The sequence below is a fragment of the Cetorhinus maximus genome, chromosome 15 (assembly GCF_964194155.1).
Source record: "Cetorhinus maximus chromosome 15, sCetMax3.hap1.1, whole genome shotgun sequence".
In the NCBI taxonomy this organism is placed as follows: domain Eukaryota; kingdom Metazoa; phylum Chordata; class Chondrichthyes; order Lamniformes; family Cetorhinidae; genus Cetorhinus; species Cetorhinus maximus.
In genome coordinates this window covers 41,209,174-41,231,308 of record NC_135893.1, presented here as the reverse complement: position 1 = coordinate 41,231,308, position 22,135 = coordinate 41,209,174, and the positions used below count along the sequence as shown (strand labels likewise).

Sequence of the window (22,135 nt, the reverse complement as noted above, 5' to 3'; positions counted from 1 at the left end):
AAAATTCATTCATAGGATGTGAGTACCATTTATTGTGCATCCCTAATTAAGGGCATTTAAGAGTCAACTGCATCCTTGTAGATCTGGAGTCACATGTAGGCCAGACCAGACCAGGTAAGGACAGCAGATTCCCTTCCCTAAAGGGCATTAGTGAACCAGATTGTTACAATAATTAGCAATGTTTTCATGGTCATCATTAGACTTTTAATTCCAGATTTTTATTGAATTCAAGTTCCACCATTTGCCATGGTGGGATTTGAACCTGCATCCCCAGAGTATTATCCTGGATCTCTAGGTTACCAGTCCAGTGACAACACCACCACACCACTGCCTCCCCCAGGCTTACAGAAGGGCTTGAAATGTTCAGTCTTCCGGGACTGGAAACACTCTGTGACCCAAGCTGGACAATCTTGGCGTCTGCCGTTTCTTTGTACCACAACGTAAGCATCACAAGGTGGCTGCTGTGGGGTTTCCTACCCTTTCACCCATTTTGGCAGGTGTTTGAGTGATTGAGGCCACTACCCTTGAGCCTACCCAGTCAACAGAGTCATCTAAAGCCCTGACAGATTCAACAGATCCCCTCTGATCTTTGAGATTTTTGATTAAAACATGCTCACTCGATCGTGAAATTTTGTTTCGGGCTAAAATACATGTCAAAGACTTTTAGGACAGTCTCAAAGTCTGCAGAGGTCTCTCCCACCCCCTCTCTCAAGAGGACATCATTAGCAACCAGTCCTACGCATAAAGGAATGAACTAACCCGGTGCTTCTGCTCTTTGGCATGAAGGCCTGATGCTGCTCGATATCAGAGGAAGTGTTTCTTCCATAACTCCCATTTTTCTCCTCTATGTGCAAACACGAGACATTCAAATGGGTGGAGTAGGTACTGCTATCTTTACTGTTTTACAGTTTGCGTCCTGCTCTGGTGGGTTTGTAGATTCTTATCGCTACCAGGTTTTCTCGTCCTCTCTCACCATGATCCTGCTAATGGCACTAACTCTTCTTTAGATTGATGTCACCACACCTGTTACCATGTTTCATATACCGGTGGCATGGTTGCTGGTTTGCATGGTATATCTTACCTAGACAGATTGTAGTCTTACTCTGGTAGTTTCTTCAAACTGGTCGATTAACACTAAGTATAAGATAGGTTATACTGTAAGTATGGCTCTCATGAGTACAGACTGTTCCATTCTCTTTCTCAAGTGTCTAGCACATGTCTGCTGATGTCTGGGGTCTGTGTCAGGGGCTACGACCTCACACTCTATATTTTTATTTTATATATATTATTTCGTAAGAGATCCTAATGACTCCCTGAGGCCTGGAGAGGCCAAATTCAAAGGGAATTATACAGAGGCCATTCACATTTCATAAGCCAGGCCTGGCCAACTGGACCAAATTCATCTGCTTGGACAAAGGACCCTGCAACCTCCCTGTAAGGCTTAATGGTTGGAACATTTAACAATCTCAGGGATAGAGACAAAGAGATACACTCCCTTTGTCAAAGCCAAAGTGTAGAGGTGGGAGCCATGTGACATAACTCCCTTAACTAAGTGAAACCTGTAATATTGTCTTGTGGAGCTGCAAAGCTTAGACTGCAATCTTTCCATCTACCAAACAGCAGCACAGAAAAGGGGCTCTGCCCAGGTTTGAATGCCTGGCCTCTTCTACACTGTTTCAACTGGAACTTCTGTACCATCGCTTACAAGACTGATTCATCTCTGCCTTATCCTGTCTCATTGTGGAAGTCAACTATTCTGGAAAAGTGAATTATCCAGTACCATTTCAGTCTGCCGACCACTGTGAAGGCATTCATCTTTAAACTTTGATTCTGGAATCTAGACCATGCAAAACAATAACTCTTTATTCTGTGGTCTTTGCCCTGAAAACCTTTCGTTCTCCATCCCTCTTTCATGTATGAGTGCACAAAAGGCCACGTAGCGACCTCTCCCTCCCACATTTCGAGTGTGTGTAAATAAACTAACCCTCTGAGTTCATCCTATTTCAAGTTTTCCGTGGGGCTATTAATAGAAAATTGGATCACAGCAAAACTGAGGGGTTGGGAAATACGCTACCATTTATAAAGGGGGAAGCAAATCAAAACACCTTTCTGTTTATGGACAGGTGGTGAGAGGAGAAATCAGGGCTGTTTAAATTAACCCATCCCTCTTGTCTGTAACATGGGTAATAAATTCTGGCCTTGCCAGCGATGCCTACATCTCATGGATAAAAAGAAAAGCTAGGCCATGGCTAATCTGTACCCCCACTCCATGAAGCCTTAGCTCCATATTCCTTAATAGTCTTGCCTCACAAAACACTATCGATCTCAGTCTGGAAAATTTATTTTGTCCCCAGCACCCACAGCTTCATGGGAGCAAAGAGTTCCAGATTTCTACTATTCTTAGTGTGCAGGCGTGTTTCCTGAAACTACCCCTGAATGGCCTTGCTCTACTTTTAATGTTATGTCCTCTAGTTCTGGACTCCTCCACCAGAGTTGACCATTTCCTCCATTTGCCTAATCAAATCAAGTAGGTTGATTAAAAAGTGTATTAAACCTTGTCTGGAACTTTGCAGAATTTCCATAAAAAATGTGACATGTTGTGAGCATGTTGGAATAACTCAAGTCCCTGCTGCTGTCTCAGATCAAAAATGGTGATAATTGTCTTGTTAAAGTTGTAGATAATATGTTGTATAGCAAGTTGACAAGGAAACGGCAGACTGACAACATGATAGCTGGTTGCTGCCTGATACAACACAGCCTTGCACAGTCAATATTTTTCAACATTAATCGCATTAGTTAGGAATGAATTGGTACTTCCTGGGCTTTCATCTTTCTGGCAATTTTAAAATCATTGGGCTGTAACTGCCAACTAGGGTCAGAAAGAGATGGCCTGCAGGAATTAGAAGAAATAAATACGTACTTACCTGCCCTTGAACATTACGCTGGCACTTCCGATCGCCAGAGCTGCTTGGGGCCTGCATCAAAAGGCTCCAGCGAAGTGCAGCTCCGACAGATTCGAGGAGGCCTTGTCCCTTTTTACAGCACTAGGTGCCGTAAAGCAGGTAAGTTTGAAATGCTCAGTGAAATTGACAGGCTAGGGAGAAGGAAAGTGTCTAAGGTAAGTGGATAGGATTTGTGGAGTGGGGTGATTGGAGGGGAGTGGGGAGGTGGGCGAGGGGGTCGGATGTCTGGGGGTTCGGATGCAGAAATGGGGGTCAGAGGTCAGGGTGGGGTCAGAGGCCAGGTGGGTGAGGGAGTCAGAGGTCGGGGGGGTTTCTCTGGGTAACTATTGGTGTAACCCTGCCAACTCTTTCAAAGAGCTATACAATTAGCTCTTGCTCCTTCCCCATGGCCCTGCCAAAATGTTACCCTTCAAGATTTATATAGTTTATTTTTGAATGTTATGATTGAATCTGCATTTCCCTTTCTTAAATTTCCATTTGAAATGAACAGATTAATGCTGCAATAAAATATTGTTTATATTGTACTTAGGATGTGGGGAAGACCATCCTTAGTCACCCTGAGAAAGTGATGGTGTACTGTCTCCTGGCACGACTGCAGTCTTCATGCTGAAGGCATTCCCACTATGCTGTTGGGTGGAAATGATAGGATATTGACCCAATGATACTGAAACCCAAGAGGAAAAAGCAGTTCGGACCAGTAATCTCATTCCCCAGTTTATACTGAGGATACCATTTTATACCAATATACCATTTTGAGGTATACAAGACCTGTTTGGACCAGGGTTCTTACTTCCCAGTTTTTGCTTTCTTTCCTTCTGTGGGGAGAACAGTAATATACACGCAAGTCTGCACAGCGAGAGAATTAGAAGGAACTTGGAGTTGTTGGTATTTCAACAGCAATGTTACTTTTGTTCTTAACAGGCTGGAGGTCACAGGCAGGGACATTGTTGTCAATGTGACCTTGGTGAGTTGCTGCTTTGCATCCTGTAGATTGTGCATCTTGCTGTTATAGTGCTTTGGTGCTGGATATAGGGTCTAGAGGCAGCAGCAGCAGTGAAGTGTTTTGCCCCGAATGGTGCTGAAATTCTTGAGTGTTGTTGCAGTTGCAATCACTGAGCTGAGTGGTGAGTATTCTATCACACTGCTGACTTGAGCTATGTAGTCAGTAGTGAAGCTTTGAGAGGTCAAGAGGTGAACCATTGTAAGGAAGCACACTTCTAAAACGCTTCTTTGGCTGTGAAGCTCTTTGGGATGTCTCGAGGATGTGAAAGTTGCTGTATAAACACAAGTTATTTTTTCTTTCTTCCTTTTTCTTCCACTATGTCCTCTTACAGCTGCCACTTTGGCTCCGGCCTTCACTGCACCTTGACCTTTATTCTGCTCTGTGCTCTCGGTGGGAAGCCTGGCTGACTCTGTTTACTATGCTGATAGTGCACACCAACTCCCACACGTGAGCAATAACTACAGCCGCCAGAGGGACTTAGAAATAACTCAGTCAAAAACAAAAATGCAAGGAAGGTGACTCAGCACCTGAGCTCATGTATCCCATGAACAAACAAAAATACGAACAAATGAACTAGGAGCAGGAGCTAGGCCACTCGGCCCTTCAAGCCTGCTCCGCCATTCAATAAAATCATGGCTGATGTGATTGTAACCATCCACCTACCCTTGATAACCTTTCACCCCCTTGTTGATCAAGGATCTATCTAGCTCTGCCTTATAATATTCAAAGACCCTGTTCCACTGCCTTTTGAGGGAGGGAGTTCCAAAGACTCCCTCTGAGAGAAAAAATATCTCCTCATCTCTGTCTTAAATGAGATGATAAATGAAATGAATAATACAACTTATTTTTAAACAGTGGCCCCTAGTTCTAAATTCTCCCACAAGTGGAAATATCTTCTCCACATCCACTCTGTCAAGACCCCTCAGGATTTTAAAAGTTTCGATTAGGTCACCTCTTACTCTTCTAAACTCCAACAGATGCAAGCCTAGCCTGTCCAACCTTTCCTCATAAGACAACCCACCCCTGGTATTAGCTTAGTGAACCTTCTTTGAACTGCTTCTAACACATTTAGATCCTTCCTAAAATAAGGGGACCTGTACTGTACACAGTACTTCAGATGTGGTCTCACCAATGCCCTGTATAACTGAAACATAACCTCCCTACTTTTGTAATCAATTCCCCTCACAATAAACAATAGCATTCTATTAGCTTTCCTAATTACTTGCTGTAACTGCATGCTAACCTCTTGTGATTCATACACTGGGACACCAGATCACTCTGAATCTCATGAATTTTGCAATCTCTCACCATTTAAATAATATGCATCTTTTTTATTCTTCCTACTAAAATGGACAATTTCACATTGGCCCACATTATACTTGATTTGCCAGGTCTTTTCCCACTCATTTAACCTATCGATGTAACTTTGCAGCCTCCTCATGTTCTCTTCACAACTTACTCTCCTACCTATCTTTGTATCATCAGCAAATTTAGCAACTAAACCATCCGTCCCTTCATCCAAGTCATTTATATAAATTGTAAAAAGTTGAAGCCCCAGCACTAATCCCTGTGGCACACCACTTATCATATCTTGCCAACCAGAAAAAGACCCATTTATGGCTACCTCCTGTTTCCTGTTAGCTAGCTAATCTTCTATCGATGCCAATATGTTACTCCGTACTCCATGAGCTTTTATTTTCTGCAATAACCTTTGACATGGCTCCTTATCAAATGCCTTCTGGAAATCTAAGTACCGTACATCCAATTGTGGGTTCCCCTTTATCCACATGTGACTCCTTCAAGGAACTCCAATAAATTGGTTAAACATGATTTCCCTTTCAGAAAACCATGTTGACTCTGCCTGATTGCCTTAAACTTTTCTAAGTGCCCTGCTATAACATCCAGGAGTATTAGCATATACTTCTGCCATTTCCCTCATTGCACGATCCAACTGGCTGAAGCTTTCTCTTCACTGCTCTAGCTCTTGTTCTCAAGTAGCCACACTTCTGTTGTGCGATATGTCCTTGTGCCACCATCAGCTTCTGCTCCATAATCTCATTGGGCTTTTCATCTGTTACAGTAATTATTAATGAAAGTTCAGTACAGAATTGATTGATACAATGGGGCTTGTCCAAAAGTTAGTATCCTTGGGCCCTGTCATCTCTGTGGAAGGTTTGCTTCACTCATCTGACTTGTCCCAAATCTTTAGGTGAAAATGGGTCGCAGTGGCCAAATTCAGTAACAGTCACAATTTTGATAGCTTGTGAGCTATTCTGGAGAACCTGGGGTAGGTTATTCCAGGTAATGGAGACCCAAACAATGCACAAACTTCTATCATCAAGCTAACTGCTCTCTTGGAGGCATATAGTTTAATATGGTCTTTGGTATTGCATCCTTAATCCTGCTGTTTCACTAAACCACTGTGATTTCTCAGCTAAGGAAGAGTAAAACCTTGCCATTAGTCTATGACTATATGAAATGTGCATTTAGAAATAGAGCTGAGTGCAATTAAATAGGAAGAAGTTGCAGTAAGCTGTAACTGGATAAACAAAAAGAACTGGTGAAGTAGCTTTGAGCTCCAAGATTATTCAATCTTTCTTTTGTTATGAAGGTTCATTTGACAGGTTATTAGTAGAAGTTTCATGTTATGACCATAAATGGTTAATCTTGTGTAAAAGTCGACCCTCAACTTTTAGCCAAACAATCCAAAATCTTTGTACTTGCCACCTGTTCGCCACTGAAGTCAAACTCACCCTGGTGCAACATTACCCAGTGATAGAATCATAGAACAGCACACCACTGAAGGCAGCTGTACAGCTCCTCGTGTCCTGCACACATTGACATGTGATCAAAATACTTTTTGGCTCCTTTTGCGCTATTGTTGGGGATGAGGTTGGGGAGATCTCAGAGTCTCTGTCCTGGCAACTCTGCAATAGCGAGATGATGGGAGAGGCTGGATTTCAACCTGTGGAAAATATTTCTCATGTAAAAGACAACACCCTACTTTTTGACTAAAAATTTAGTTTTATAAACTGGACTTTTACATGAATATATATGGTAATTATTCTCCTCAAACTAATATTTCCTCGGTTATACTAACCTTTTGCCTTGTTAAATGACTGACATACATTATGGGTTTGGAACTTCACACACCTAAAGCTCTGAAACTGGTTTCCAAAAATGGTTGTGAAGAGAAATTGAAACCTTACTGAATCAGATGTGGGGATTCACGCTGAGACTTTGGTGACAGTCATGTTTAAGGTGCAGGAAATAGTGTTGAAAGTTGATAGTAATTACATTGCTGTTTTCCCTGTCTGAAAAGAATAATACAACTTATTTGGTGCTACCATACTTTTGGATCTCACAGTGAATTCATGACAGGGACAAAGTCTGGGCCAGGCCAATTAAAGGCAACAAAATGTAACCAAAGACCCAGTGCAGCGTGAATTATAAATAAAAAAAACATGGATAGGTAACGATTACATTTTTTAAAAAAAGTTTCAGTGCAAAATTAGGATGTGAATTCCAAAGCAAAAGATAAATATACAGCTTTCCATAACTCTGAAAATAAACTATTTGACATGACAAAAAAGTGGACTGATTTCTCAGTGGAATTCATTTACAAAACATGAATGCCCCCGAGGGGAGAGAAATGAGCACCACAATCGGTCTTAGTGACGATGCCTGTCTCTGTAACACTTGCTGACTGCCCTCCCTTTACTGCAGGCTCACAATGTGTGACAACTAATCCATGATACAAGCTGTGAGAGTCAGCATGAAGCTTTGCCAACTCACAACGACACACTCACTTAGATATGTCAAAACCTTTCAAGGTCAAAGGCTGCCTTTAAAAATACAAAGTTTTAGCAGGAGCACGAGTGTTAATCAAAAGGGGATGAGCAGTGACATCTCTGCAGCTTTCTAAAAATAAAAGTCTTTCAACTGAGGACCCAAAAGCAGAATGTTGGACACGTCAAACAGGAATGTTATCCCTTTATGACTCACTGTTTAACCAGCAAGATTTTTTAACTGTGTTGCTGGGATATTCGGGCAGACAATGGCATAGTGGTAGTGTCATTGGATTAGTAATGCAGAGACCCAGGGTAATGTTCGATGGCAGATGGTGGAATTTGAATTCAATAAAAATCTGGAATTAAAAGTCTCACGATGACCATGAGACGATTGTTGATTGTTATAAAAATCATCTGGTTCACTAATGTCCCTTAAGGAAGGAAACCTGCTGTCCTAACCTGGTCTGGCCTACATGAAATTCCAGACCCACGCCAATGTGTCTGACCCTTAGATGCCCTCTGAAATGGCCTAGCAAGCCACTCAGTTGTATGAACCACTATGAAATCTATAAGGAATGAAACTGGATGGACCACCTGGCATCGACCTAGGCACCGGAAACAACAACAGCAATCTCAGCCCTGTCGACCCTGCAAAGTCCTTCTTACTAACATCAGGGGGCTTGTGCAAACATTAGGAGTGCTGTCTCACAGACTAGTCAAGCAATAGCCTGACATAGTCACACTCATGGAATCATACCTTACAGATAATGTCTCAGACTCCAGCATCACTATCCCTGGGCATGTCCTGTCCCACCGGCAGGACAGACCTAGCAGAGGTGGTGGCACAGTGGTATACAGTTGGAAGGGAGTTTCCCTGGGAGTCCTCAACATCGACTCTGGACCCCATGAAGTCTTATGGCTTCGGGTCAAATATGAGCAAGGAAACCTCCTTCTGATTACCACGTACCACACCACCCCCCCAACCTCAGCTGATGAACCCGTGCTCCTCCATGTTGAACACCACTTGGAACACCACTTGGAGGAAGCACTGAGGATTGTAAGGGCGCAGAATGTACTCTGGGTGGAGGACTTCAATGTCCATCATCAAGAGTGGCTCAGTAGCACAACTACTGACCAAGCTGGCCGAGTCCTAAATGACATAGCTGCTAGACTGGGTCTGCGGCAGGTGGTGAGGGTATGAACAAGAGGGAAAAATATAGTTGACTTCATCCTCACCAATCTGTCTGCCACAGATGCATCTGGCCATGAAAGCATCGGTAGGAGTGACCATCGCACAGACCTTGTGGAAACGAAGTCCCGTCTTCACATTGAGGACACCCTCCATCATGTTGTGTGGCACTATCACCATGCTAAATGGGATAGATTTTGAGCAGATCTATCAACTTATGACAGCGCATCCATGAGGCGCTGTGGGCCATCAGCAGCAGCAGACGTGTACTCAACCACAATCTATAATCTCATGGCCCGGCATACCCCCCACTCTACCATTACCACCATGCTAGAGAATCAACCCTTGTTCAATGAAGAGTGCAGGAGGGCATGCCAGGAGCAGCATCAGGAATAACTAAAAATGAGGTGTCAACCTGGTGAAGCTATAACACAGGACTACTTGCGTGCCAAACCGCATTAGCAGCAAGTGATAGACAGAGATGAGCGATCCCACAACCAACGGATCAGATCTAAGCTCTGCAGTCCTTCCACGTCCAGTTGTGAATGGCGGTGGACAATTAAACAACTCACTGGAGGAGAAGGGTCCACAATTATCCCCATCCCCAATTATGGGGGAGCCCAGCACTTCAGTGCAAAAGATAAGGCTGAAGCATTTGCTACAATCTTCAGCCAGAAGTGCTGAATGGATGATCCATCTCGACCACCTCCGAAGGAGCCCAGCATCACAGATGCCAGTCTTCATCCAATTCAATTCACTCCAGGTGTTATCAAAAGATGGCTGAAAGCACTGGATACTGCAAAAGCTATGAACCTTGACAATATTCAGGCAATAGTAATGAAGACATGCGCTCCAGAACTTGCCGCATCCCTAGCCAAGCTGTTCCAGTGCAGCTACAACACTGGCATCAACCTTGCAATATGGAAAATTGCCCAGGTATGTCCTGTATACGCAAAGCAGGACAAATCCAACCTACCCAATTACCACCCCATCAGTCTATTCTCGATCATCAGTAGAGTGATGGAAGAGGTCATCAACAATACTGTCAAGCAGCACTTGCTTAGCAATAACCTGCTCACTGATGCTCAGTTTGGGTTCTGCCAGGGCCACTTGTCTCCTGTCCTCATTACAGCCTTGGTTCAAACATGGACAAAAGAGCTGAAATCCTGAGGTGAGGTGAGAGTGACTGCCCTTGACACCAAGGCAGCGTTCGGCCGACGGTGACATGAAGGATCCCTAGCAACATTGGAGTCAATGTCAATCAGGGGGAAAACTCACTGCTGGTTGGAGTCATACCGAGCACAAAGGAAGATGGGCAATTGGAGGTCAATCATCTCAGTTCCGGGACATCACTGCAGGAGTTCCTCAGGGTAGTGTCCTGGGCCCAACCATCTTCAGCTGCTTCACTAATGACCTTCCTTCCATCATAAGGTCAGAAGTGGGGATGTTCACTGATGATTGCAAAATGTTCAGCACCATTCTCGACTCCTCAGATACTGAAGCAGTGCATGTCCAAATGCAGCAAGACCTGGACAATGTACAGGCTTGGGTGGAGAAGTGGCAAGTAACATTCATGCCACATAAATGCCAGGCAATGACCACTTCAACAAGAGAGAATCTAACCTTTGCCCCTTGTCATTCAATGGCATTACCATTGCTGAATCCCTCACTGTCAACATCCTGGGGGTTGCCATTGACCAGAAACTGAACTGGACTAGCCATATAAATACTTGGGCTACAGGAATCCTGTGACGAGTAACTCACTTCCTGATTCCCCAAAACCTGTCCACCATCTAGAAGGCACAAGTCAGGTGTGTGCTGTAACATTGCCCGCTTGCCTGGTTGAGTGCAGCTCCCACAACACTCAAGAAGCTTGACATCATCCAGGACAAAGCAGCTCGCTTGATTGGCACCCCATCCACAAACATTCACTCCCTCCACCACCAATGCACAGTAGCAGCAGTGTGTACCATCTACAAGATGCACTCAGGAACTCACCAAGCTCCCATAGACAGCACCTTCCAAACCTACGACCGCGACCATCTAGGAGGACAACACATGGGAACACCACCACCTGGAAGTTCCCCTCCAAGCCACACACCATCCTGACTTGGAAATATGTCACCGTTCCTTCACTGTCGCTGGGTCAAAATCCTGGAACTCCCTCCCTAACAGCACAGTGGGTGTACCTACACCACATGGACTGCAGCGGTTCAAGAAGGCAGCTCACCACCAATTTCTCAAGGGCATTTAAGGATGGGCAATAAATATTGGCCCAGCCGGTGGCACCTACATCCTAAGAGTGAATAAAAAAGCTGGGTGACAATAACATTGCCATTCCTAGTTGCCCTTAAGATGTTGATTCAAGCACATAGTACAGGATTGAAGTCACATCCAGACCAGAGCAGCGTACTTTATGGTATAAAACAACTAGTTTTTTTTGAACAATCCAACAGTTTTAGAATCATAGAATGATTACAGCACAGGAAGAGACCATTCAGCCCATCATCACTGTGCTGATTCCCTGGAAGAGAAACTCAACTAGTTCCACTCCCCTGCTTTTTCTCCATAGCCCTGCATTTTTTGTTTTGCTTCGGATAGGCCAATTCTCTTTTGAAAGCCATGCCTGAATCTGATATTGTTGATGTTGTTTGTATGATACCTATTGCCTGGAGCCATTTGATAGAGTGGCCTTCACAGCTTCTTAATTGAGTTATCTGATGGGCAGCTATCCTGTGTCACTGTTGTGCGAATGTCCCAATGTCCTTTCATAGTATTGGTTTTGCTTCAATATTCACAGTATCACAGTATCTTTACAGTGCAGAAGGAGACCAATAGGCCCATCAAGTCTGCACTGGCTCTCTGAAAGAGCATTCCACCTAGTCCCACTCCTCTGCCTTATCCCCGTAACCTTGCACATTCTCTCTTTTCAGGTAGCAATCCAATTCCCTTTTTAATACCTCGATGGAACCTGCCTCCACCACCCTTTCAGGGAGTTTGTTACAGACTCCAACCATCCTCTGGGTAAAAAGTAATTTCTTCACATCACAGTTACCCCTTTTGCCAATTATTTTGAATCTGTGCCCTCTCGTTCTTGATGGTCTCTTGATGGGAACAGTTTCTCACTATTTACCCTGTCCATATCCCTCAGGATCTTGAATACCTCTATCAAGTCTCCTCTCAGCCTTCTTTTCTCCAAGGAAAACATTCCCAGCCTCTCCAATCTATCCTCATAGTTACAGATATTGGAATGTTTTAAAAATTAACCCCTGACAGTGTAGCCTGCCTCTGTGTGTTTTCGTGTTGGGGTTTGGCCTGTTTATTTGCTACACTTCTGTCTGTGGGCTTTGGGGTTTTTATATTCCATGATGTCTGGTTGGAGGGGATTCTGATCTTACATCTCCTCCCTTTAATATCTCAAACACTAGAATTATTACCTCCAATCAAAATCTTCTCCCACATTGTGGGAATTGTAAGACTAGCCAAATCACTGCCTATACGTTAGAATCCATTACCAAATCCCTTCTTAGCCATTTCTCCATGTTTTGCCTTTTGGTTTTTCATTCCAGCTTACAAGACATTATTAACACATACAATGTCATAATTAACTGTACAATTACCTGCATGTGTGAAGCAACTCTAATCCAGGATGGAATTTCAATATTGAGAGTAATATCCCACCAAGGTGGGGAGGCTATTTCCCTGATCTGTCTCTGTTTCTCTGTTCAAGAGTATAATGATACATTTGAGATAGTTCCATCTCCTTCACTAATTTTGTGAGGTGCTCAGGGCAGTGGTAGAATATCATATCCAAAGTGGGCTATATATGCTTGGAGGTTTGGGAGGGCACTGTCTATAAGACCATAAGGCGTAGGAGCAGAAACTGTGAGGTACACTGAGATATGATCCGGATCTCCAATAGAGGCTCAAACAGAAGGTCGGGTCCTGAACAGGCACTATGTATCATTGTCTAGCTTATACTGGCTTGTACTGGTAGCAACGCAATGTCCCGTTGCCCTCATATGCCACCTGGGGTGGAACATGGTCCTGGACCATTGCCTCCATCATGCAGTTGATGGGTTGTGCACTTTGTGATTCGAATCCACCGGTCGGTCGGATTTGTTCAGATGATGTAGGCACAACACTGCATGCAAACCACATAGAGAGGGGTCTTTTGGTACCACACATGTACCCCATTTCTAATGACTCCAATGTTCTCCAGCCAGTATACTGGCACCCACCATTGTCACTGGCCCATTACTGGCATCCTGAGAATCACCCCCATTATGGCTTGATTATACCAGCCACAGCCAATTGGGACTGGGTGTGCTTCTGAAGCCAATCGCAGCTCCCATGGGTTCATGAGGTTATTGTGAGTCCTCATGGCCCTCAAGTGTGTGTTGTTGACTCATAATGGCATGCGACCCTGTTTCCAATCTACCAGATTACTGCGCCCCTCATTTAGCAACCAAGCTGGCCTCCGATGCGTTTCCGTCCTCCTTTATTAGTTTGTTTATTGTCTGAGCATGATTTTCCAACTCAGCTATTATTTCCTTCAGGTGAACTGTCATAACTTGGATCTCTTGTAACTCTTGCCCTTCAACCTCGTTACCCTCGCCTAGCATTTTCTTTAATTGATCCTGCAGGGTATTGCCCTGCAATTGGAGTTGGCCACTAACTAACCTATTGATTAGTGATGTCCCTGTATTAAATACTGTGGCTGCATTGTTTATTAATTCCCTCTTCCTGAGTCAGTGTGCCGGGTACTACCCAATTCATATAAACTGTCCCAAATTTTGTCCCCATAATTAATTTCATAGAATTGTCGCAACATTTCCTTTAATAGCTTCTCATATAACCTTTCTGTCTCTACTGGGCATCACTGGGGTAGCCGTACCTGCGTAAAATTGATGACGACTGGTGCTATCTTGTAATGCACATCATGGTACAACACCTTCCCTGTTGGAATTAGCTCTAACCCGTTTCTGGGTCCAGCTGTTGTTATGAGACACCTAACATCTGTAACTCAGGCCTTTGGGGCCCTGGGTGGAGGCTGCCTTTCAAGTGCTACCAGTTCAGCTGCACTGACGGTACTTGGGAGATCCAGAACCACACAAGAGTCTAAACTCTGAGTCCATTACAGTCCAGATCCTGCCGAGTCCTGCCATTGGCGTTCGAAGGCAATGGTTGCCTCCTTATGGCATTGGTATTCCGATCCCCCCACACACATATAAATCCCTTGTTCCTCCTTCCAATATTTGTCCCGACACAATTTCACACCCCGCTTTGTCCCAGCAACTTGTCTAAATGAATCATGTCCCAGTCTCTCTCAGTGCCTGAATACATCAACGACAGTCCTACCTGTCTTTCATAGCCACCACCACCATCTTACTGAGATGTTTCCCCAGCACTCCAGGCACTCTTGCTTTCCCTCTTTCACCCGTACCTTGCTGGCTGTAACATTTAACCTCGGGCAGGGCACTGATGTCTCACCAAACTGGTAGCCAGTGTACTTGGAGTTTTTGATTGAATTTGACCCCAACCAGCCCGGCCACTTTCCCTCGTGGGAATATATGGTCACCCCATCTATGCCCTGTATCTTGCCCCACAATGTTACGATGGGTCCAACTTCCCCATACATCCGTAGGTAAAAGACAACTCAATGTCTCCTTGATCCACCTGTCCGCTCCAACCAATCCACAGTGTGAACTGTCACCATGCTCAGCCACAGGGTGCATTCCATTTTACCTCCTTGGATCTAATTTGCTTCTACAGAAAAGAGAAAAAAAGAAAAATAGCACTGCTTTGTGACTGTTCCTCCCTCCATAGGTCAGTCTTTGGTTATGTACAAATTTAAATGGTGTGTCCCTGTTACTGCATTCTCCCTTCCTGTCTCCCAGGGTGGGGTCTCTTGTGGCTCGGAGTTGGTGTGCGAGGAGGTGCCCAGGTACCCTGGGTTGGGGTGTGCGGCTGCTGCCCATTACCGCCTTGCTGTCTGTTTCCTCGTCATCATCCCAGATCATGGGGGAAGGACTCACATCTATCAGGCTCATGGTCATTCCCTGAGCCCTGGTTTGTTTTACCTTCCTCCCCAAAGGATCATACAGTCTGCACTGGTTAATATGGAACCATTTTGTCCATTTCAGTAGCTGCACTGCGTATACCATCAAGCTTGCTTTGTCCATGATACTGTACAGCCCATGTATAATAATTTAAATGCCCCTACCCGGGAATAGATTCTCACCCTGACCTGTTCCCCTAACTTCCACTCCTGCGCTTTGTGTGGTTCTAACAGCATTTTGTTGTTTTGATGTTGGCTCCCCATATAATTCACTGCCTCCTAATGTATTTCCTGAAGTCATCCTGCCGGATGGTCAATGCTTAGCATCCGTTAATCTCTTTAGTCTGTTACAAGCCTTGGTCTAGACAGATCCATTCTTTGCTGATGTTGTTTCCGAAACCAAAACAATGGACCCCATTGTGGTGAAGTATCTCTGGTTCCTAGACTGATATGCAACTCACAAGTATGTCTCTTTCTTGGCCATTGTTGATGTTGTTTGTATGATAGCTGTTTTCTGGGGCCATTCGTTACAATCATCTTCCCAGCTCCTTAATTGAATTATCTGATGGCAGCTATCTAGTGTCATTATTGTGATGATGTTCCAATATCCTTTCATAGGATCGGTTTTGCTTCGATATTGGAATGTTTTGAAAATTAACCCTTGGCAGTGTAGCCTGCCTCTGTGTGTTTTTGTGTTGAGGCTTGGCCTGTTTATTTGCAGTACTTGTGTCACTGGATTTTGGGGTATTTATTTTTCATAAAGACCGGTTGGAGCGGATTCCAATCTTACACTGCTTAATGCCCATGTTTAATAAACAACACAACTATTAGCTTATTATAAAATCAGGTTTGTCAAGTAGAAAGGCAAAGCTTATTAACGTATGGTGTGAAATAAGAAAGTATTATATTTACTCTTCCTTAATACCCAGCTCTCTTACACACACCAAAGTAAAAATAAAACAAAATAGAGAAATTCTGCCAAAAAGTTAAAAGTCAATGGTTCAAGGGAAATGGGTAGGTGATGGAGTCCTTGAAATGGTGTACAGGTTATACGTTTGGTCTCTCAGCACTGGCCTGCAAAACAATCAATAACTCTTGCACTTCTTTTCAGGCAGACTTTGTGGAACACTTGCAGTCAGTCAATTTCAGAAAGTAGAGTGACTTCAGAGCAGCTTCATTCAGTTTGGCTTTGGACTGGGTCCAGAGCTTCAGGAGCTGGTATCTCCTTTAGCCAAACAGTTGATCTTCCTTGTTTTCTCCCAAAGCAAAAACCTGCTGGCTTTTAAACACAGTTTTCCAAACCATGTTTTTTTTCAAAACTATAAACCACTATGTGGCCCTCTTGTAAACAGTCCACCGGGATCAAGAAGTTTCCAGCTTCTTTAAAACTGCTTAATTACCATTTCTTGTAAAATTCTGTCTTTTCCAGGAATAGCAGCAACCAGAGTCCCTGCATTAACGCTTTAAGGGACAGTGTCTTAAAAAACACAAATTCTCCCAGAATGTTCTTAGTCCTTGAAGATGAATCATTTTCCATGATTAGGGTGTAAATTTTATGACAGCTCCTTATTTTAATTCTGTTAGAAATGACCAGGAGTCACCAAAATCAACACCAGAGGTACATAAGAGCACAAGAAATAGGAGCAAGAGTAGACCATGTGGCCTCTTGAGCCTACTCTGCCATTTAATCTAATCGTGGCTGATCTACTTCCCTATCCACTCCCCATCTCCCTTCAGGTCACTCTCTGAGAGATCCAAATTTATCTATTCCATCCTTGAATATTACTCAATGATGGAACATCCACTACCTGCTGGGGTAGATAATCCCATAATAATTAACCAAAGATTACAGATTACATGGGATATATGGCACAAAAATAAACCTTTTGGCCCAACCATCCATGCCGGTGTTTATGTGCCACTTGAGCCCCCTCCCATCTTTCCTCATTTAAATCTACAATTATAACCCTCTATTCTCTTCTCCTGCTCGTCCTGGGCTGCCTGGATGGGTCTCTCCAGGAAGCTGTCACTAAACACGGGGGCAGAGGCCTTGTTACTCCTGGGAGCCATCACCCAGCCAAAACAAATCCTGGGCTGCAGAGACCGAATGTATGTGTGGGTGCCGTTTAAGTGTGGCGCCCAGACCTTCGATCCCAGGAGGTAACGGTGGCCTGTCCTGCCTTATGATTCGATGAGCTCCTTGGTGATGCATAAATAATGAGCTGAAAAGCAGACGATCTGGCATAAGAACCCGGCCCGCCACCCAGCGGGAATCATGCCGAATCCACCGCCAAGCTCAGCCTCCAGAATGGAAAATCCCACCCATTGTGTTCTGCATTACACTCAGAGAGGAAATTCTTTATTATGCAAATATTTTATGGTCCTTTCTGCTTTTAGAGTTGAGTATTAATTATGCTACTTCGAGGGATATTTCAGAGGGAAATCTTTGTGTTTTCCACTGGGAAAATCTTTTTTTTTCATTTTGGTGTTAATACTAACAGCTCCAGATATCTGACCAATCCTGATTCACTCTTGATAATCCCAGTTTCACACTTCTCAGGCAGCAACAGCATAAGTTAAATATGATATAGGCTTGAAATTAATGTAGAAGTGGTTTATAATGTAGGAAAGCAGGGACATGAGGAACATGAGTAGGCAATTTAACCCTCAAACTTTAATTAGTCTATGTCGATTTGGACCTCATTTCCGATTTCCCACTTTTGCTCCATATCCATTAATACCCTGATCTATTAAAAACCCTGAGCAGAGTTTTCCATGCCCACTAGTGTCAGGGGTCATGGTGGTCATGAGCAGACAATATGCCAGGAAGGCAAAAAATCGGTTTCACGACGTTGTGAAACCAGTTTGCAATTGTCCGTGCCGCCCGTCAATGGGGGGCCGCGTTTCCCGCCGGCGCTCATCTGGAACTTTGTTGTAATACATCCGCATATCGTTATAAGCCCAGCCCGCCGGAATCACCCCCACACTGGATCATCCGAGCATCGGGCCGATGTGTTTCACAACTGAACATAAGCGATGTGCGCCTAGCGAGCCGCACTTTGCTTGGGACTTGGAGACTTGTTTGCCTGCCTTGCTTCGGGCAGCACTCACAGTCCATTAGTGCCAGGCTTTGCAGGCAGCACCACATCACTTTTAGGGGGGCCCATGGGCAGGTCTCTACTTATGAGACCAGCCGTTGCGTGGGGATGGATTTTCAATGGCTGCAGGGCGAGGGCTGTGTGGGGACGCATGTTGAGTTGTGCAACTGGCCTCAAGATTATGAGGGCTGAGGAGGCAGTCTCCAGAGAAAATGAGACCAGATGGAGATGTGAGGGTGTGCGTGAGAGAGTGAGGGGTGATGTCCCTTGAGCTGGCAGTGAGTGAGATGCCAGTGAATGTGTGATGGGCTTGTGAGTGTGTGAGTTTAGAGTGATGAGATGGTTGCCTTTCCCTGATGGCACGGATGAAATCTTTCACCCTCTATCCGCATTGGATGATGAACCTCTTCTGTGCAGTATTGGCACTGATCACCACTGCCACCGCCTCCCAAGCTGGAGTGGTGACACTGGTGGGCCTTCTGCAGCCAGAGTAGGGGTAGAGGACATCACGGTGGGTTCCAGCAGTGTCCAAAAGCCATCACAGGGATGCGTCACTAAATCAGGGGGCTGCAGTCTTCTTGCCTTTCGGAGCCATGTCTTCTGTGCAGCAGTCCTGGGCTGGAAGCACTGAGAGGTGTGCATGTGGCTGCAATTTAAATACGGCGCCCAGCGTGAGGAAGCGGCGAGGTGACAGTGTGGTGGGCAAATTGGAGACCGCCATTGCGGCCAGAGGGTAAAACATTCTTTTTCCCACCCGCTATCACACTTAGTGCAGATCGGGGATGATTCCTCCCTCAGTATTGAAATCTTCAATTGTTTCAGCACCTACAACTTTTTTTGGGCCGAGCTCCAAGTTTCTAATAGCCTCTGTGTGAAAAAGTATTTCCTGATTTTTGCACCTGAACTGTCTTGTTTTAGTTGGAAGAGTATGTACCTTTATTCTGGGTTACACCAACCAGAGGAAGCAGCCTCTTTGAATATACTCTATCAAATCCTTTTAACATTTTCAATATCTTGATCATCCCCACCTCCTAAATCTTCTAACACCCAAGAGGCTGCAAGCCAAGTCTATGCAACCTGTCCTCAGAACTTGATCATTTTAGTCACAATATCATTTGGATCAATCTGAACTGGACCCCTTGCAAGGCCAATATCTCCTTCTGAAGGTGTGGTGGCCAAAACTGAATGTAGTAATCAAAGTCCCATCAAGGCTCTGTACAACTGAGACATAGCTTCCTCCTATTTGTAATCAAATCCTCTTGAAATAAAGGGCAACAATCCATCTGTAATTTTTATAGCTTCTTGTACATGTTCAGCTTTAAGTGTTTTGTGTCATTAGATCCCTCCATAGCCTCAGCCCTCCCTAATTCTGTAATCTCCTCCAGCCCCACAACTGTCTGAGATATCTCTGCTCTTATAATTCTGGCCTTTTGTGCATCCCCGATTTTAATTGCTCCACCATTGGTGGCCGTGCCTTCAGTTGTGTAGGCCCCAGGATCTGGAATACACTCTCCACACCTCTCCGCCTCTCTACATTGCTTTCTTCCTTTAAGACAATCCTTAAAAGCTACCTTGTTGACCAAGCTTCTAGTCATCCGTCTAATATCTCCTGATGTAGCTTAGTGTCATACTGTATTTCAGAATGCTCCTGCGAAGTGCCTAGGCACAGTTTATCATGATAAAGGTGCTATATAAATGTAAGCTGTTGTTGTAGTTTTCCATATTTCTTTCTTCCTTTACTGTTCCCAGTTTCTCATCATTTAGGAAATGTATCAATTTATCTTTCTTGCCCACACTGAACTCCATCCCAGCTGACTTTGTTCCTGCTCCCATTTGCACTACTTAATGTCCTTCATAGTCCAATGAGGACAAGAGACAAGATACCAGCTTGTACTGTGAATGAGTGAGAAACTACATACTGAGTTTTCATGGAGATACACAGCAGCAGGTAGGAGCACAGGAGCTTTACCCGAGGGAAAGGAGAGGGGAAAACGAAGGGCGTTACTTTGAGTACTGAGGATATCTCATGTGATGTGTACTGGGAAAGGGAGCTAACTCTGCGGAGATGGGGGAGGGGATGGATGAAGCTGGGGGTGTCACTTCTTGTGGTAGGGAGAGGGGATAAACTTGGCACGATGTCCTGGTCTGGGACAGGGATAACTTTAAGGTACTTTCCACAGGATTTAAGTGAAATGCCATTGTTTGTTCTCTTACTGTACCCCCTTTAAACTCATATTCAGTGGAATTAGAGAGATTTGTTGTAGACTCCAAAAGCAGAGAGCTGCCCTTTAAAGAGGAATTCCCCTTCCACACTCCCTGATTGCAGATTGTAGCCATGTTAGTTGCACCCCATATCAACAGATATTCTAATTGGGTCAAAGATTGTTCTTTTTTAAATGAATTTCCACCAGTTGATGTTATTACTAGCCCAGCCCAGCATTGTAATGTTCGAGCTCAACATTCCTGTCACTTGATTTGAAATTGTAGAACAAAATAATGGAAGTTGCTAGCCTCATGGGAAATTATATTGTCACAATAATGGAAGCAAAATAAAAATGGAAAAATTCGCTAACAGAGTAAAGTATCTATTTGTATGAAAAGGAGTGACAATTGCAGAAATAAGATGATTATTATAATGCACTCAACCAAAATCTTATTGTTTATGACTTTAAACAAGTTTGTATGTTCCCTTCGATAACTATCTGTCTGTCTATCTGTCTGCCGGTCAGTCTGTCTGTCTGTCTGCCTGGCTGTTTATACTGCCTGGAAGAAACCAGTGGGCACAACCTCATTGGCATGCAGCAGAGTGGTCCAAGCACCGTGTGGCACACCTGCAGTGCCCCACCTAGCCATGGCTGCCTGAAGCTCTGATGTCTAGCTGTAGATTGTCCACGCCTCCCCCACTCACACTCTGACAATATTCCTATCAGCAACTTGAACATAGCGGTGTTAGGCGGGGGGGAGGGTTAGCGGGGGGTTAGCGGGGGGTCTGATCTGGCTGCATCTTATGAATGAAGGTTCATGCTTTTTAAACGATGATTTATGTGTTCGTCCTTCGAACGCTATTTGCTGCTCATAATGCGGTCTGCTCTACACTGGGTGGACCAAACACAGGTTGGGCGATTGCTTTGCGGAAGCGTTCCGCTCAGTCCGCAAGCATGACCCTGAACTTCAGGTCACCTGTCATTTTAATTCTCCATCTTTCTCTCTATCCCGCAGTGGCCAAATGAAGCTCAAAGCAATCAAGAGGACAGCACTTCAGATTTTGTTTGGACACTTTACAACCTTCTGGATTCATCACTGAGTTCAGCAATTTCTGAATGAAATCTCTGCCCCCATCTTGTTTCATTTTTCTTTGAAGCCTTTGGTTTTAACTCTTTACCTCTTATTTTGGCTTTCAGGTGGTAGCTGTTGATCATTCTACCATTCATGCCTGCTCTAGACCCATTGGCTGAATAATACATGGCAAAAACGAACCTGTACTGCACCCATGCCGATGTATTATTAGGCGCGATGACATCAGCTCGCATTCCCGACATCATCACGCCCAAACACGATAATACAGTAGGTGGGCAGGCCTAGAAATCAGGGTCCTGTCCACCTTATTTAAATTCAACTTAATTGCTTAGTTAAGCTTGTTAATGTGCTAATTGACTGGAATAATACATGCTGGGAGCAATAAAACGCTTATAGAGTGTGAATCACGCCAGATGGGAATCTCGTTTTTTCACTAAAAGACTAAGGGCAGCTTAAAAGTCACCAGCTGTGTCCTTAGTCTGACCTCAACAGTTCAGCTTGCTATGAGTGCTGACAGAATTTGCTATTGAAAGCCACGTTTCCAGGGGATACCTGTTTTGAGGCATCATTTATCTGCAGAGAGGTGCATTTTGATCCTCCCCTGTACCTCAGCCTGTTTGGTAGTAAAATCCTGGGAATAGTGGTTTCCGTGGGAGACACATCCTCCAGTGAGGAGGAGAAGAGGAGGAGGAGGAGATTGAGAGGGAGAAGAAGCAGGCCAGATGGTGAGGAT

At 44.4% G+C, this 22,135-nt stretch overlaps 1 long non-coding RNA gene across 1 annotated transcript; it reads left to right on the top strand.

The window, feature by feature from the left end:
* The first annotated feature begins 3,055 nt into the window (after window positions 1-3,055).
* On the top strand, window positions 3,056-21,798 carry LOC144691206 (uncharacterized). Its single transcript, XR_013579059.1, has 3 exons — window positions 3,056-3,118; window positions 3,885-3,927; window positions 21,325-21,798. It is a non-coding gene; the product is annotated as an uncharacterized LOC144691206 (long non-coding RNA).
* The last annotated feature ends 337 nt before the right edge of the window (window positions 21,799-22,135 follow it).